This window comes from Camellia sinensis, chromosome 3 (genome assembly GCF_055761805.1).
Source record: "Camellia sinensis isolate YWXY chromosome 3, ASM5576180v1, whole genome shotgun sequence".
NCBI classification, from domain to species: domain Eukaryota; kingdom Viridiplantae; phylum Streptophyta; class Magnoliopsida; order Ericales; family Theaceae; genus Camellia; species Camellia sinensis.
The window spans coordinates 163,864,724-163,881,092 of record NC_138963.1 but is presented as its reverse complement, the minus strand read 5'-3'; the positions used below and the strand labels follow the sequence as shown (position 1 = coordinate 163,881,092).

The 16,369-nt window shown below is 35.3% G+C and overlaps 1 long non-coding RNA gene across 1 annotated transcript in view; it reads right to left on the bottom strand.

Moving 5' to 3' along the window:
* Positions 1-7,189: 7,189 nt before the first annotated feature.
* Positions 7,190-16,369, bottom strand: part of LOC145822879 (uncharacterized) — a 64,050-nt gene continuing 54,870 nt past the window's right edge. The window contains exon 2 of the long non-coding RNA XR_014364717.1: positions 7,190-7,515. This is a non-coding gene — a long non-coding RNA (uncharacterized LOC145822879). The remainder of the gene's footprint in view (positions 7,516-16,369) is intronic.

Here is a 16,369-nt window from a genome sequence, read left to right as displayed (position 1 = left end):
TTTCTTCATTTTATCTAATACTAATATAATTTTGTTAGTAAGGTTGAAAAACTTGATTCTGATACCAATTCAAACAAATAGCAAAACAAAAAAAAAAAATTAACTACAAAATAGGAGTTTAATATTTTTTTGAAATTTTGTTTTAACTAAGTAGAATTCGTTACTAAGTTATAATACTTATGAATTATATATATATATATATATATATTGTAATTTTTTAAGAACTAAATATGTTTGAATCAGATATTTTACGAAATTAATAGATTCAATCGATAGTCCGGGGACAAAATAATATTTAATTTGTATGTTTTAGGAACTTAGTAGACCCATTGGATAGTTTAGGGTCTAAGTAAACAATTTGACAATAGTTTAGAAATAAAAAATGAAATTATCCTTAAATTTGTTTTCATTTATTTTTGAATAATGCTATACTTCATATTACTCGTGCTATGCACAAGCATAAATAAATAATTAAAAATTAGTTTTTAAATTAAAATAATAATATAAAATTTATTTGAAATATGTTGTAAAAGTGATTTATAATCAATTAAATTTTATTAATTTTTATTAGAAATACAGCAAGAGAAGATTTTATTCTATTGTCATTAATTGTATTTCCTAAGTTCTTAATAAAAATTTGCATGTCATAATTTAATTCGTAAAATTTAAATAATAAATTATAAAAATTTTATTTACAATAAAATGTAATACATTTCATTTTATAAGTTTCGTAATTTTAATTTTAGTAATAAATTATATTTTTTAATATACTAATTTTTTCTTATTTTGTAAAACCTAAAAATTTGTTTACTTAAAATTGTTGTTACAACTCTTATGTGAAAATGGATTAAAATTGACTTGTGGTGTTGGACTAAATATTAGAAGTAATCTGAAAGTTAGTTGACTGAATATTTATGCCAATGTGACATTCACCTAGTCATTAAAAATTATCTTGATTGTTTAAAATTATCTTTATTGGTTTGTAGCCGATGTAAGTTAGCTTGAGTGTTCTAATATTAGATTAAATATTAAAAATGAGTCTAGAAAATTTAGTTTGTGTCGATTTCTTTTTCCAACAATTATTGGTTTAAGCCTTTAATACATCTTATTTTAATAACTCAATATAATAATTAAAAAAAACAATAAACAGCTTTTTGTCAATCAATAAAAAATATTTATAAATATTAAGAAAATTACATTTGAACAAATTCTAACATAAATTTTTTACTTTAAAACTCTAAGACCTACACATTTTGTTTGATTCTATCTACATCACTAATTTTTGGAGGTTTAATGATTTTTTTTTTTAATGGAATGTCTGTTTGTTATAATATAGATATATAGATTGAAATATCGATACATATAAAATTATTAAACATTAAGAAAAAAAAATCTATGAAGGATGTAGATTAATTCACATATTTTAGTAGTATAAAAATTCAAATTCAAAATTATATTTTAGTTAACTTTCCTTCTCAATTTCTAAATTTAAAATTTTTAAAAAAATAATTAACTTTTTTTTTGAAATATATAAATCAATGCATAAAAGTTATTTAAAATTTTAAATAGATTAGATAACTTTCTTTTAAATTTAAATTTGTAAATGAATTAATTAACTTTCCTTTTAAAATGTGTAGATCAAGGCATAGAAGCTATTTAATTAGTGTACTAAAGATAGATATAAATATAGATACAGATATAGATATTTATACTTGTTTTAAATTTTTTTTAATATACAAATTATTTGTTTTGGAAAAAGTACTGCAGTAATTATGAGATAAGTCAAAAAGTCTTTTGGGTTGAGAGAAGTTAATAAATACTGAGGTTAATTTTTTTTTTTTAAAAAACAAAAAATTAGAAAATTAGGATTGACATATTGAAGCTCCCACAGGCCTTGGGGGTTAAAATTCCCCTTTTGCTTAATATATAGTATAGATATAGATAGATACACCAATTAGTGTATTAATTAGTGTACTAATTGATGATGTGGCATAATTTAAGATATTTTTAGTATTTGTAATTTGTATAATAAGTGAGGTCAATAATAATATTATAACTAATGTTGGTACACTAGTTAATATATTAATTGGTGCATGTAGCACCACCGTTTATTTCTCAGTCAGCTAGTCTTTAAATCACATTAAAATACAATTAATGAGATAAGCATAGTATTTAATGATGGGGAGAGTAATTAAGAACTAGTAATTAAATCCAATCTAATCTAAAGCAGTTGACATATGGGTTGGTTTCCTCCAATCTAAAGTGTTGCCTGACCTGTGAAATTCATTATCATCTCTTTTCGATAATTTAAATTATTTATTTTATAAAATTATTTGTATATATTATTGACACACGAAATTAAGTCAATTCGATAATTATAACTTATTTAATATATATGATATGTTTATTATAAAAAAAAAAGGATAAGTGGTGATAAACTCGGTAAATTGAACATGATACGATAATTGGATTAACTTAATTTTTTATATGAATGATATAAATGAACAATCATACAAAATAAAAAATTTGAATCATTGAAATGAGATTTGTTGTAGGCTATATGAGCGGGGACAGTACCCCCTAATCTAGATCACAAACATGAGAGAAACTAGATCCTTAAAATAAATTTGGAAGGAAAAATTAGGGAGGAAATGGACGTAGCAACTCCTGCTAAGGAGTTGTTTGCAAGCCCGATCTTAAGATTTTTGGGGCCCAAAGTCGATAATGATCTAATAAATATCACTAGAACATTTGGGGTTCTTCACATTTTTTTTTTTATTCAACGAAATTTTTTTTGAAGGTAAAGGACAAAAGATTTGTTTCAAAAAAGTTAGGGTTAAGAATCAAATAGGAAGAGAGAATGGCCCTTTTAATTTTGAATGGGCCTTTTAATTTTTTCAATGGATCAATTTATTTTAAGTTAGTTTGGGTCTTTTTTAATTTTTTTTGAACTTAAAACATACCTAATATATTACACTAAATTATATAGAAAGGGGCCCCTTTTTGGATCTATTTTGAGGGGCCCTAAGCCATGGCCTGGTGGGCCTATACCTAGGGCCAGCCCTGATTGTTTGGGAATACACTAAACAAATACTTATTTGGTTTACATCACCTTTCTACTTTTGTACAAATATTTTTACAAAAAATCATAAAAGTATACTAAATAAGCAAAACTCAAACAATCCTAACAGGTACCTAAAAAAACTTGTTGAGCTACGTAAATGATTTTGTTTTTTGGCAAGGCAAATACTAAGGAGTGTTGTTGAGATTGTATTTAATGTTGAAACTAAATTAAAAAATATCTTTAAAATAAATAAAAAAATATTAAAAGGTGCATTAACTTTAAGGAAAAATTACATTGGTAATCTCTACATTTTATTTATTGTGCCATTTTGGTCGTTATACTTTTAATTGACTCAATTTAGACCTTTAATTTTAGATCTTGTGTTAATTTGGTCAAATTGATGAAACTGTTGGGGGTTTTGACGAAAAATAATATTTGTGTTGGTTAAAATTAACTCACTGATATGAGTAAAGTTATAATTTTATCCCTAATATAGCACATGTCTTTTATGTACATATTTGTTTTTATAAGAAATATGCTAACAATTGTAATCAATTGAATTAAACTAGGACAAAAATATAAATTCAGGATAAAAATCAAATTTATTAGAATTACAATAACTAAAATGACACAAAGACCAAAGTATAAATACATTATGGTGACACAATGTAAATTCAGGGTCTACCACATCATTAAATTTGAAAGGCAAGTCTAATTTTTAGACCTAAGTAGCATCACTCTCTTTCCCCTTTTCCTACTCTTTCTTGATGGTCCTGTTTTGTCCCTTTATGTTTATTTGGGCGAAAAATATTTTCAAATGGAAAACTGTTTCTATGGAATTTTTTTTCTAAAAAATATTTTTTGGAGAAAACATTTTTCTATGCTTGGTGGTGGTGGTAGCAAAACGAAGGTGGAGGTGCTGGCATGGTGGTGGGGCAACGGTGGTGGCAGTAATAGTGACGGTGATGGTAGCAATGGTTGTAATGATGGTGGTGGTGGTGGTGGGGAGGGGGTGAGAGTTGCGGAGGTTATGTGGTGATATCGGTAAGCTTTTAGTCTGGAAAATGTTTTCAGCCTTTTAAAAGTTGAAAATATTTTTGGCCTAGGCTTGTTTTCTGTTAACCATAAAAAATGTTTTAGGTTAATTTTTGTTTTTCATTGTAACAAACACCAAAAAATATAGAAAACATTTTTCAAAAAATATTCCTTGCCGAAACAAACGGAGTGACTTTAATCTTTTTCCACTCCAGTAAACCAAACATTACTTCTTTTTTTTTTTTTTCTTTCACTGTCTTTCTGCCGCAACAGCAACGATTTTACTACCACAACTTCATCGCCGGATTCCTCTGCACCATTGATCTGGTGTTGTCACTGTTTCTCACCATCACAGACTGATTTGTGTATTAGTGTGAAGTTAAAGACAATCCTAATGTGCATTTTAGGTTCTAAAATTACAAATAGTAAATTCTTTAACTCCTTTTGATTTTTGACATACCATCTTCAATTGAGATTATTCACTACATAAGTAGTAATTTTTCTCAAGGTCATTGGGTTCACCAAAATCTACATGTAGATCATTTATTATATTAATAATGAAGAGAACATATCAAGATTCAAGACAAGTGAGGAGAGAATAAGAGAAAGAAGAGGAAGATGTAGCAGTGAAAGAAAAGAGACAGGGACCAAGCGGAGGGAAAAAAGAAAGAATAGTAACGCTGTGTTTGGCGCATAAATTTAGGTAAGGATTTGGAAAAGGATCATATAAGTAAAATGTGAATAAATATACCTCCATTTTGGGTGGCTCTAAATGCACCCCAAAAATTATACTGGACACCCCAATTATCAAAAAAAAAAAAATTAATACCATTCTACTCATTAGTCAAATTACCAAAACAACCCAACTCTAACCCTAAACTCTATCCAGCACTAGCAGCCCTCTGGTCATCCTCTTCCAACTCTGACAACCCTCTGATCATCGTTTCTCAACTCCGGCTAGTGGTTCACAGCCCCCTCTCCACGTTACTATTGTTGTCTTCTTCTCATTCTTCTCAGCGCCACTCATTACCGCCGCTCTCTTTTTGTTCTTCCTCCTCATCCTCATTTTCCTTCATTTTCTAGATCTGAAAACCCTATATCTCAAATTTTTAGATCTAGGGTTTAGCAACTGTAAGGAGAAATTCAAGGTGAGTAAGGGGGTCTATGTTAGGGTTTGTGACTAGGGAGGGTTCCAACGTCAAGAAAAAGAAGGGTGGATGGAGTTACAACAGAGGTCATCGGTGTGAAGAAGAAGAAAGAGCTAAGGCGGCAACAAGGTTGCAAATGGTGGTGAAGGAGAAAGGAGATGAGAGGACGTGAATGGTAGGAGGGCACAAGAGGGATGATGGAAAGAGGATTCCAAGCGACGGAGAAAGGTGCTAGAGATGGCTCCAATGACGAAAGTGAGACCGACGACAAATGGGTGAGAAAGGTAAAAGTGGGATTATTTGGGGGTGTTCAACCAAAACTACAAGAATATAAATTTAAGGTTGGGTTCTATAAAGTAATAGGGTGTTCAACCTAATTTTTGGGGTGCATTTAGAGTCACCCCTACATTTCACACACTTTTTGGGTAATTCTATTTAAGCAACAAATCTAACTCCTTGAGCCTTTTTTCTAATTACACCACCCCAAAAATTCAAATTTTTTATTTTATCTTTCTACACTTTTTATAATTCCATCTTCGTTCTCATCCCTAACCTTCCCCATTTCCTTACACCTAAAACATTTCAAACCCTAAATCCTTCCCATTATCACCTCTGACCACCATCCAATAGCCTCTAGCCGCCATAGCCATAACTACCTCCATCACCCCACCTCCATAACCACCTTTTCATCTGCATTGCCCACCATTACAACCTAACTTCCCGCCATATCCACTACGTGCACGCGCATTATAAAGAGAGAGAAAGAGAGAGAGAAGGGATGAAAACCTACGGTATTCATATCAAGAAGAAGAAGAAGAAAAAGAGGGGGAGAAGAACCGCCATCTCCAAGCACTGTGAGCCCTTCCCCTTATTACGACCACCTTTCCAACCCATATCTTCCGTTGCGTCTTCTTTTCCACTTTCTTCCTCCGTCGCTGCGTCTTCTCTACCATTGCACACTTGAGCGAGTGAGCGAAAAAGAGAGGAGTTTCAGATCTGGACAATAGAAATAATGAGGAGGATAAGTCGCAATTCGCAGGGAAGAAGAAGGGGCTTACTTGGACGGCGATTCTAGAAGGTAAGAAGGTTTTCAAAAGTAGGTAAGGGTCGTTTGGGGGGTTAAGGGAGGTAAAAGAGGGGTGGGAAAGGGCTGTCGGCATTGGAAAACAGTTGGCCAGTGATGGGGGAGGGTTGTTGGATGTCGAAGCAGTGGTGAAGACTAGTGGGTGGGTTGAGAAAATTGTGTGTTGAATATTTAGGGTTTAAGGGTTAATTGGTAATTTCATAAAAGGATAAAATAGTAATTAAAAAATATGAAAATGAGGGTGTAAAGAGGTAAAAGTGTTGTGTAAGTAGAATTACCCACACTTTTTTCCTTTCCTTTTTCCAAATTCCTTCTAAAATTCATGCTTCAAACACACAAATTAAGAGAAAAGACCTATTCTAATTTTAAAAAGTGGTGATTTTGTAATTTAGAAGGCGCCACGTTCAGTTGGCCTAAAAAATAGACTTGTAAACCGAGCTTCCAAGCACAAGCTAAGAGGAAAGAACTAATATTCTAATTTTAAAAAGTGGCGATTTTGTAATTTATAAGGCACCACGTTAAGGAGTGTTTCATAACATGATTCAGCACTTAAAACTGAATTAATTAAGTGATAATTAATTAAGTCTGCTTGATAATCATAATTGATATCACTTTAAAATTTAAGTACTTCTTAAAATGTAGGCTAAAAGTTAAGAAAAATTATCATATAAAACTTACTCAATTCTGACTGAATTTATAAATAGTAAACATAAGTATCCATATACAATATTATAAACCCACCACCACCACTACCACTACCACTACCATCATGCCACTGCCACTATTACCACCACCATCACTACTGTAACACCCCAAAATAATAATAACAACCCATCTCATGATAATCAAAAGAAAAGATAACATGCGAAATAATAACCTTTCATTTATCTTCTTTTACCGCACAAAAGATGACATATGCGAGTATACATTTATAAATCATAGATTCTGAATCTATAGTATATGCCATATATGATCGACCTGAAATAAAAGGTTATCCAGATAAGTTAATACCCCAATGGCTACATCTTTCCAAGACAATGCTTGGGTACAACAAAAGTGAGTTCAACTCAATACAGTTAAAGTCCAAGGCTTGCACAAAAATAATTACATCAAAAGAAACAAAAGAAACTCTTGGCTCCAAGTCCTCCCAAGTTTTGTCCTTGGTGGAAGCATATTATCAGTACCTGAAAATTGTTTTTCTACGTAGGGTGAGCTAAAACCCAATAGGAATGTTTTAACACAATCTATGAAACTTAACAAAGGTACAAGGTGTATGCACATGCATGCCATTTGTGAAACATCATACTTTTCCATCTCAAAACAATGCAATGCCTTTATCAATATATTTCAATTCATGAAAATACACTTTTATATCAGAAAACAAAGCAGTGGATACAAAACACTAGGATTCTCTAGGTATGTGTCTGCCAATAGGCTATACAAGTACTACCAAAGCCATTTTACCGGTACTAACTAGAAGGATCGGCACCTAACCATGCGGGTTTCTAGACTTTTACCGAGGATACGTAGGCCAACAATATAAACCACAACTACACCCTCTAACCAGATTCACTGATGTACACAACTCTTTTTCTTAAAGATAATACATTTTCAATGTTCAAGTATGAAGTAATGCTCGATGCAAGATGTATGAGAAATTAGTTTCAATTTAACCTAATCCTCATGCAATGTCTATAACAATCAAAGCTATCCTCCACCAATAGCCCAAAATAGATATTTCTACTAAATAGATAATTTTTCCAACAATAGATAAAATCTCAAAAATTCAAAATGGAAGTGATAATAATATCAAACTCCACTCTCATCATTAACAAATACCCTTTTTCCCTATCCTTTTAAAATCCAACACTATTTCCTTTTCTTTTGTAAACCAACATCAACGATTTTTTATTTTTATTTTTTAAAAAAAACCTTCTTTATTTTCAAAACCATATTTGAAGGAGGATTTTCCAACACAATCCGACAATCTATACACATCGACAATCTTTCTCAAGAATTTATTTGAAAAACCCTCTTTTACTTTTCAACATCAAACCCTAGGTTTAACCCAAAACGCCCAAATCGCTAAACACTTTTCAAAGAGCAAATAACTAAGTTAAGAATCATACGAAAGGTTGAAGAAATCTCTATCTCAAGTCCAGAAGAAGAAGAAGAAAATAAGGGTTAAAACTTGATAGTATAGCAATTCTGGTTTGGACCCGATCCATTTGATGTTTTGGATCTGGGTTTCATTGTTATCTATAGTTATTCATGTCTTGTTTCCCCTTATACCTCTTTGAGTTTGGCTTTTGGGTTATGTTGGTCGTGTTTGGAACTGGTTGGTAGCTCGTTTTTCAAACTATCGTGGCCTAGAATTTTGCTCCTACGCTCGAGCATCACTTCTTGTGCTTGAGTGGTCTTTGTGAACTCTCAGTACTTTTGCAAGTCTGCAAAACTACTGGGAAGTGGTATTCTTCGCTCGAGCATCCCTTATTGCGCTCGAGCGTTGGTCGTCTGTTTGTAAAACTACTGGGAGTTTGTATTTCACGCTCGAGTGACAACTTCTTGCGCTCGAGCGGTTACATCTTTTGTATTTGTACGCTCGAGCGTCATGCTCGAGCAGTCGCATCTTTTGTGTTTGTACGCTCAAGTGTCATTTTTTTGCGCTCAAACGGTCTGCGTGTATATTAGTTTGTAAAAGTCACTTTTTACATTACTTTTTCATCTCTCTTTCTCTCTCTAGACATTTCAAATAAGTTGAGACCCTCTCTCTCTAAAACTCACCTTCTCACTACAAATACACCTAGATCCGTCAATCTTTTCACCCATGACCCTTTGTTAAAAAGATAGAGCTTGACGAGGGCTTTATTCTAATTAGAGCAAAGCTGGTTTTCGGCGTCTTCGAGTTTTTTACTCTCTCTCTCTCTCTCTCTCTCTCTCTCTCTCTCTTATCTTCTAAACTTGAGGTAGGGATATTTCCACTCTTTTTATGAGTTTTAACTTAGTTATCTGTTATTTTTAAACAATATTGAGATTTTTTGAAACATTTGGAACAATCTAAGGTTTTGGATAAAAATCAAAAGAGGGAGTTTCAAATGGATTGTCAAAAATGATTGTGGTGTTGAGAATAATGTTGAGTTTAAAAAATTGTTGATTTTGATACTTGATATTGATTTTGGAAAGAAAAGGGATTTTACCCTAAATGCCTCTAATGTTGATTTTGATAATGGTTGATTTTGATACTTGTGAAAATCATGGGATTGATATTGAATTTATGAAATTGGAATCATATTGATGAGGATAATATAGTTGGATATGTATTATCACTCACCTCTTGGAAATTTGGAGACCTTATCTTTATTGATAATTGTTTATCTATTTAGAAATATCTATATTGGGCTATCGATGGAGGATATCTATAAGTGTTGTAAAAATTGCATGTGGATTAGAAGAATTGAACCTATTTCTTTATTCATTTGCATTGAGAATTATCTTACACTTATACATTGGAAATGTTTATCGTTTTGAGAAAAAGTGGTGAACCTGGGAAAAGATGAATTGTAATGTTGAAATAAGTTGGCCAGTGTGTCCAAAGTGAAAGTTTCGAAAATTGCGCATATACATGGGTGCCGATTCTGCGGACGAAATTCCGTGAAATGGCAAAAGTAGTACTTGTGTAGCCTGCATTTACATAGGTCCCGGTTTACAATTTCCTCCAGACGAAATTTTTGGGAAAGGTTGTATTATTTTAAAATTTCCAGAGTTTGATTCACTGCCCTATTTTCTATTGTTAAGGAAATGACTTATAAAGTGTGATATAGCATTACATGGTTTTTGGAAAAGAGATGAAAAATGTTTTCGTATGATCATTGCATATGCATTCATCTTATAACTTTGTTAGAATTCATATATTGTGTTGGATTATTTCTACTGAGTTTTGGCTTACCCTATGTGGGAAAAATATTTTAGGTGCTGATGATATGCCTCTGCCAAGACAATAGCTTAGGAGGATTTGGAGCGAGAGCTTCTTTTGTGTATTTACTATTTTTATTTTGTACAAGCCAAGGGCTTTAATTGTATTGGACTTAAGTCCCATTTGTTGTAACAAAGTATCGTCTTGGAAAGATGTAAGCCCTTAGGGAATTCTTATCTGTTTACTTTCCATTCTTTTCTTTAGCCTTGCAATATATGCTATAGATTCAGGGCCGGGCATTATGAATGTATACTGCATATGTTTCTCTTTTATAAACTCAATTGGACTTAATGGAAGATAATCACTTTATTATTATTGTCGTTTATTGATATTGTGGATGTGTCATCGTAATTATTTTGGGGCTTTATAGATGAAGCCAAAAACAAGATTCTCTCCAATTAGAATGAAGCTTTCAACGAGCTCTACATTTTTCTCCAAAGAGCTATGGTGGAAAAATCAATGGGTGAGGGTGTATATGGAGTTTTAAGGCAAGAACTAGAGAGAGTGTGAGTGAAGAAATTAGGGTTTGGAAGGTGTTAAAGAGAGAGGGGAATGAAAAAGTGATTGAAAAACCCATTTTTCCTAAACTGATATATGCACAGACCGCTCGAACGACCAAAACACCGCTTGAGTGCACAATGACCCCATCCAAAAAGTTTTGCAGACTAAAGAAGACCGCTTAAGCGAAGATACCCTACTCTCAAAACTTTTGCAGAACTACAAATTACTGAGAGATCTCAAAAAACGCTCGAGCGACCAAAACACCACTTGAGCGAACAAGTAGAAAACAGAACAACTCTTTTGAAAAACTAACTCCCAACTTGTTTCAAATCTGACCAACAACACAACTCGACTACTAGCAAGACGACAAATGATATAAACAACAATTAAAAGTATCAAATTCTGGATCTAAGAGTATTAAATGGGTCGGGTCTAAACTAGAACCGTTATAAATACCGCTACCACCACTATTACTACAACCAACACCAACACCATCATACCACCACCACTACCACCACCATCACGCCACCACCACTACTACCATTACCGCTAACACTATTACCACCACTACCACCATCACTATCACTACCACCGTCACTAGCATGCCACTGTCGCTGCTTCTACTACCATCAACTTTATCGCCATTTTCATTATTGTCATAAACACCACCATCATTTACTACCACTATCATCGCTACCACCATCACCACCACCATTATGCCACTGCCACCACTACTACCACTACCATCACAATATAAAAATTAAAATATATAATTTAGAAATAATAAATTTTAAATTTGATTTTATATATATCAAATAGCTTATTTTTAATCCAGCACTTAAATTTTTATTAAACAGCTTTTCAACTTAAAAAATTATGTATTGAGTTTTTAATACTTAATTTTCAGTTTTCAATTTTATCAAGCAGCACCTTAATAGCCTAAAAAATAGACATATAAACCAAGCTTATACATCATTTTCCAATTGGGTAAGTAAAATATTTAATGTTCATCTAAGGTCCATGTATATGTTATAAAAAAATTTCATTTTATCTTGTTATTATTTATGTCTTCACACTATATTCATTAATTACATTAAAATTGTGAAATTTATGGCATTTTTTCTCTAAGCAATCAATATAATTTAACATTCTTTTTGTTAAATATCGTAACTATATATTTTGTCCATCATATATACCATAATATATTCATTACTATACTCAGGATTTCCACACTTAGGTTTATCTCCTCCTATATAAAGGAGTCTTGTATATATTGTTACAAATATTATTCAATACAATATTGAATATACACATCATACAATATTCTCTTTCTCCCTCTCTTAGATATTGTAACATGGTATCAAAGTTAGATTAAGTACTTAGTAATTTTGCTTTATCGGCGGGCAACAACCTGGCCTTAGCCGCCTGTGGGACCTCAAACCATTCTACTGCTATATTTTCTTTTCAGTATCGCTTCATGGTAATCTCTTCCTTTGTCCACTAGTTTATTCCTATTCCAAATATCTATGTCATATTTTTTTTACTCGCAATCTTTTTTTCTTTTCTTTTTTTTTTCCTTCTGTGTGTTTCTCTCTACTTTGTCTTTCTCTATGTTTCAACCTCAAATAGGTTTCTATCTTTAGGGGTATCATACCTATATCATGTTGAGCATAGTGACATACCATGTAAACCACCAAAGCCGCCCCCTCTAGCGCTTAACCCAAGCCGCCTCCTGTAGACACCCCATTTTTGACCGACCTTGAGACTCAGACGTCACTAGTTGAGCACTTGGTGATATTGCATGTTGTGCTTGTTCAGAAGTTTCAGAGTCGCGGCCGTGAGCCCCGCCTCCGGACTTCCGAACCCTCTTCTGTGCCTTGTCTCGGTTTGCGAACCAGACTCGATTTTCTTTGTTTCTTTTCCTGAGGGGATGGAGAGGTCCCGTAGACCATCTCTCAGTGGCCGTGGGCTACATTTTGTGGCTATAGGCCATTTTTCCCATTTCGGAGCCCGGTTTCCGGTTTTTCGGGACCGTTGGCCGTGCGCCTCGGTTCGGGACCGCTTAACCATCTCCGTTTGCTCTAAATTTTCAGTATACTTCTTATTTACTCCCTTTTGAGGGACACTGGGGTCTGAGAAACCCACTTCGTGGCCGAACGCCACTTTCGATGCTTAACAGCCCATTTTCGGGACCCCGAACTGCACGTTTTGGCCCCCCGAACTTTCGTTTTGCATCGGTTTTTGTTCATTTTTGGCAGGTACCTCTGTTTTATCCCCAAGAAGGTCACTGAAGGGTGGGAGGCCAGCAATTATCTTGGAAACCAGTTATGTTCCATTTTCGCCCTCCGACACCCGTTTTTCGCACTTCCGAGCCAATGTTGAACACCTTGGAGCCATTTTCTTCAAACCCAAACCACATATTTGTGATGTACACACATGGGAGGACCCTAAAATTTCATGGCCGGCCACTAATGTTTCTTGACCCTTTTGAACCCCTCCTTCCGAGCCAATGTTGAACACCTTGGAGCCATTTTCTTCAAACCCAAACCACATATTTGTGATGTACACACATGGGAGGACCCTAAAAGTTTATGGCCGGCCATTAATTCCATTTGAACCTTTTGAACCCCTCCTCAAAATGGCTTGTTCTCTCTCCTGTTTTAGAGTTTCCAAATTCGAACCACAGGGTTGTGAAGAGGAGACCTGGGAGGCCACCAATATGTGGTGGCCGGCCATTAAAGCAACTTGGCCTTTTTGACCCTTGGCCGGCCGGCTAGGGGAGGTGGCCGGCCGGCCACATGCAAGCCCAAAAATGGGCCGGCCATGATCCTCACCAAACACACTTTACAGCTGTATGGCTGTTTCCCCCAGAAAATATCCCAATCCGGGAGATATTTTGTGGGGGAAAGCTTGCCTACTTTTCCTCCACCTTTTGCCTCCCTTTGCTCCCTCTTTTTTGTTCATATAACCAGCAGGTGGTATTGGGGATGGAGGTTAGAAAAAATTGTCTTCAAGCCTTGAGACATAATCCTCCCTCCATCTCTCTCATTTTCCTTGAAAACTCCAAGTCCTACATCTTGTTTCCTTCATCACCACCAAGCTCTACCACCACCACTCCAATCCAGCAGCAAGGGGAGGAATTCCAGCAGCTAAGAGGCAACAAATTTGGCCCAAGAAGCAACAAAAGAATTGGTCTTCAAGGGTGAGTTGCAATTTCCCCATTTTGGCCCTTTTCTTGGATCTTTTGCAAGCCATACATGCTTTTATATTTGAGCTCCAACCAAAACTGAGAAGGTCATTTTTTTGAGATCATTTTCTTGTTTCATTAAGGACTCAACCCGGTTTGAGCCCTCCATATTGCACTTGCTTCAATATCCTCCTTGAATGCCATTTTCTTGCATGCTTTGGCAGCCTATCATGCTTCTGTTTTTGGTCTTTTTACAGGCCTAGAAATAGTCTTATTTTGACCTTCTTAACGTGTTTCATTAAGGGTCTTTGGCCATTTGTGGAATATTTTGTATACTTCATGTTATAGCCTCTTTTTGAGCCTCATTTTGCATTGCATTTCTAGCATGTTTTTATTCTGTTTTTGGGTTTTTACAGTTCTGTAAATATGCTTATTTTTGGTCCCTCTTCAATGTTGTAGAAGGGAATTTTTCAGTTTGGGCTTTGCATATACCACTTGCCTCTTTGGCCACCTTTTGGCCCTTTTTCTTGCATGGGGGTGAAGCCATACTTGTGTTTGTTTTTAGGGTTTTTACAGTTCTGTAAAGTGGCTTATTTTTGGCCCCTCTTCAATGTTGTTGAAGGGTCCTAACCTATTTGGAGTTAGCAGCTATGAGTTGCTTCATAATCTCATGTTTAGGGCCATTTTTGCATGCCATTGTTGCCCTATCTTTGCTTGCTGTTTGGCCATGATTTGTACTGGAAAAATGCTTATTTTGAGGCTGCATTGCTTCTGTCTTTTCATTCCATGTACCAATTATGCATGCTTTGTATAGCTATAGTTCATTCTATGTGCCTAATTTTGCATTTCGGGAGAGATTCCATGCATCAGGTGTGTTTTCGCCTCATTTCGGGGCTGTTTTCCCCCACATTTCATTGCTGAAAATCCATTAACATGTTTTCATGTCATTCCCATGCCATATTGCATTGCGTATGCCATTGCCTCGGTTTGCGTGTCCGTGTGCACGCATTTCGAGGCACTTCATTTTCATCCATCGGCCTCTTATGTGAGTGTGGCTGAGGCTCTCTCATGTTAGTATAAGTCCATGTTGCATTTTCCACCCCATTTTAGCCATATTGCATTGCGTATGCCATTGCCTCGGTTTGCGTGCCCGTGTGCACGCATTTCGAGGCACTTCATTTTCATCCATCGGCCTCTTATGTGAGTGTGGCTGAGGCTCTCTCATGTTAGTATAAGTCCATGTTGCATTCTATATGTCATTTCCATGCCATTGCATTGCGTATGCCATTGCCTCGGTTTGCGTGTCCGTGTGCACGCATTTCGAGGCACTTCATTTTCATCAATCGGCCTCTTATGTGAGTGTGGCTGAGGCTCTCTCATGTTAGTATAAGTCCATGTTGCATTCTATATGCCATTTTTGCCATATTGCATTGCGTATGCCATTGCCTCGGTTTGCGTGTCCGTGTGCACGCATTTCGAGGCACTTCATTTTCATCCATCGGCCTCTTATGTGAGTGTGGCTGAGGCTCTCTCATGTTAGTATAAGTCCATGTTGCATTTTCCATGCCATATTACATTGCGTATGCCATTGCCTCGGTTTGCGTGCCTGTGTGCACGCATTTCGAGGCACTTCATTTTCATCCATCGGCCTCTTATGTGAGTGTGGCTGAGGCTCTCTCATGTTAGTATAAGTCCATGTTGCATTCTATATGCCATTTTTGCCATATTACATTGCGTATGCCATTGCCTCGGTTTGCGTGTCCGTGTGCACGCATTTCGAGGCACTTCATTTTCATCCATCGGCCTCTTATGTGAGTGTGGCTGAGGCTCTCTCATGTTAGTATAAGTCCATGTTGCATTCTATATGTCATTTCCATGCCATTGCATTGCGTATGCCATTGCCTCGGTTTGCGTGCCCGTGTGCACGCATTTCGAGGCACTTCATTTTCATCTATCGGCCTCTTATGTGAGTGTGGCTGAGGCTCTCTAATGTTAGTGTAAGCCCATATCCTATTTCCATGTCATTTGCATTGCATATGTCATTTTCTCGGTTTGCGTGCCCGTGTGCACGCATTTCGAGGCATCTCATTTTCATAGCATTATGCATACTAGGTTGTATCTTAGATCGCATTTATGTATTTCCTCGGTTTGCGTGCCCGTGTGTACGCATTTCGAGGCATCTCATTTTCATAGCATTGTGTATGTTAGGATTGTATCTTAGTTGTATTTCATGCATGTCATGCATATTGCATCGTGTTCGGAATAGGAGTTAGTCCGGGCACGAGAAACGAGGTGCGTTTCGTACTCCGAGTGACGGAATGTATCTCAATTCTCCAGTCACCGACACTCCGGATTATCCATGATGGAGTTAGGTTTT